At 36.5% G+C, this 2,583-nt stretch overlaps 1 long non-coding RNA gene across 1 annotated transcript; it reads right to left on the reverse strand.

Annotated features, from left to right (window-relative positions):
• Positions 1 to 1,390: 1,390 nt before the first annotated feature.
• LOC139764027 (uncharacterized) lies at positions 1,391 to 2,362 on the reverse strand. The gene is made up of 3 exons (XR_011716299.1): positions 2,235 to 2,362; positions 1,988 to 2,097; positions 1,391 to 1,800 (listed from the first exon to the last, which is right to left on the reverse strand). It is a non-coding gene; the product is annotated as an uncharacterized lncRNA (long non-coding RNA).
• Positions 2,363 to 2,583: the final 221 nt, after the last annotated feature.

The following is a 2,583-nucleotide window of genomic DNA, read 5'->3' on the forward strand; positions in this document are numbered from 1 at the left end:
TAAAAGAACTGCCCTTTGTTTTCTTCAGTGACGTAACTGTGAAACAAAGACCATGCGTGCAGTAATCATGCGTATAAGTACTGAAAAATATAAATCAAATACGGCGCCATCCTCAGACCTCGGACAAACTTTTATCAAATTTAAATGCATGAAATAAAATAGAAGAAAGAGGAGGATAATCATGTGCTGATAGTAAGCTATCCTTCTATAGATGATAAAGAATCAAACCGAAGGAGAAAAACGGTTCCTGATCACTTTAATTGAGAATACAATAGAGTCCCCTAGAAATCTCATTTTCTTTAGGTACAGTGAGACTGACTAGAGAAAACGTTCAAATATCTAAAGTGGGGACTTATTTGTGTTATTTTCCTTCGACTGAAGGCAGATTGATATTCATAGCATCTAAATCATTTGATAATTATGAGATTTTATATATTCATATAGTTATTTTGCTATAGATGATTGTCTTTACATCTTCATCAGTCTTAGGTTTGTTCTTACATTTTCTGAAATCATAATATGCGTAAAATAAGGTTCATACTGTATAGTTACTTGCATTTTCAGGTGTAGTAAGACCAGTTGCAATAATCACTTTGAAAATCTTGAATGATTATTCCTTAGTTATAGCACATTATACTTGAACCTACATTCTATCTGTGCTTCTATTTTCCCAATTTTCATTAATTCTAGTCTTGTTCCCTCTTATCCCCGGGCCTGCTGAACCACTCAAACTCCTCTCATCCTTCCAACGCCCCCTGAAAGTGAAGACGCTTCTCTGGATACTGTTTATATATATATCTCATTTAGTTAGATATATGAAACGTACTCTGATGACTACAAGAATCACAATTACATCCTTTGTATGGAGTGACAAAGATAGAATGTGGCTGATACAGATCTATAAACCAAATGATAAGAACAATAATGGTAATGATAATGATGATAGTAATAATGATCATGGTCAAATCGCTGTTGTTCATTCCAATCTAGGTTTGGGAATAGATGATACAAGTATTATGAATAATGAGGTTGCTGATCTCACACCAATCAAGATCTGAACCCCGTTGCACCTTTTTCGTCCAATCACCTGAAATTTTATTGTCTTCATCGTCATGTCGTAGGTTCCGGCCATCCACATCTTAAAATCTCTTTACTATAGTCTTTGCATAGCCTTCACACATATTCCCTTATTAGTGTAATTTTCTTTCTAGTTTTTCATAAGATATTCCTCTTACAACAGATGTCTAACGTTGTCATCAGGTGAATCGAGTTGTCTTTCTAATGTTTACCATCATCCATTTCTCCAGCATTTAGTAGTGTTGTAGTATACATTTAGGAAAAGATTAAGAACATAAAAAAATCACTGTGTAAGATATACGGAGGAAAAGGCTTATCATTCCTTATTACGATTTATTAACATGATATTGTTGAATAGGGTTCGGTAACTGTCTAAGGTATGAGAGTGAAAAACCCAATCATTCTTTATCCTAATTTATCAACATTTCATGGATAAATAGGGTTCGATCACTGTATAAAGAATATGAAGGAAAAATCCTTCTAATCCTTACCATGATTTCTGAGGAAAATTCTTGTTATTGCTTATCATAATTCATTGACATGATAAATGAGGTTCAATCCTCCTAATGACTACTCAAGAGTCTTTGGAGATCATAGTTGAGTTGGAGACGGTGCAGCGAGGTTTATCCATAGACAGGACGGTAGGATCCGTGTGTCTGTGGTCTGTACCCTGGATTGTAGGACTGTCTGTGCACTTGATGTTGGACTGGCCTGTACACAGGTCTGTGGAACGATCCGGGAATAGAATCATAAAGTATATAGTATAAGCCAATTTCTCAGTATAAAACTATTCAAAACTATATAGAATAAGCTAATCTTATGGTATAAACAATAGCTTAAGTCATGCTCTTAGTAAAATAAGAAAAATTATAATATGAAAGATAATAAAAAGGGATCATCCGGAATTTACCTTCCACGGCTGTGTGATACATGTCCGTGTCCGTGGCTGGGAGATCTGTGGCTAAAGCCGGGCGTTGCTACAGCCATGCATACCATTGCCAAGAAGGCCATGGCAATCAACTGCGGGGAAGAGGCTGACATTAGTTGCAGCAGTCGGTGCCTCGCTAAAGGTTCGTCTATCATCTATTTTCGAACCCAAAATATCCATGAAACAAATCTAGTGAAAGTCTAGGAAGTAAACGGCTAATTGTACTCACCAGTGATCGTAGAACAGACATAATGTGAGAGTTTATAGGGAGAGAGTGTGAGTTGCTTCTCGATGTAGCGGGAACTGATGCCCACTGGTTCTGTCGACCTGCTATATATACGTCTCACTTGCCCAAAACTTTCCAACTCTAAGTTGCCACCTCCACTTTTCTCTAAATCATAATATTCGTAATATCTCTATATAGGGGTCATATAATGGCTATGTATGAATGTTTTCTACTATAAGCTCTCCCATAAACCACCTTTGAAGAACCTGACCATTTTCCTGACAAATATGTAGTATTTGATGCTATGAATGAACTGGGCTCCGAGCAGGGAAGTCCCATCTTGGAAGAAAAA

This window comes from Panulirus ornatus, chromosome 48 (genome assembly GCF_036320965.1).
Source record: "Panulirus ornatus isolate Po-2019 chromosome 48, ASM3632096v1, whole genome shotgun sequence".
In the NCBI taxonomy this organism is placed as follows: Eukaryota; Metazoa; Arthropoda; class Malacostraca; order Decapoda; family Palinuridae; genus Panulirus; species Panulirus ornatus.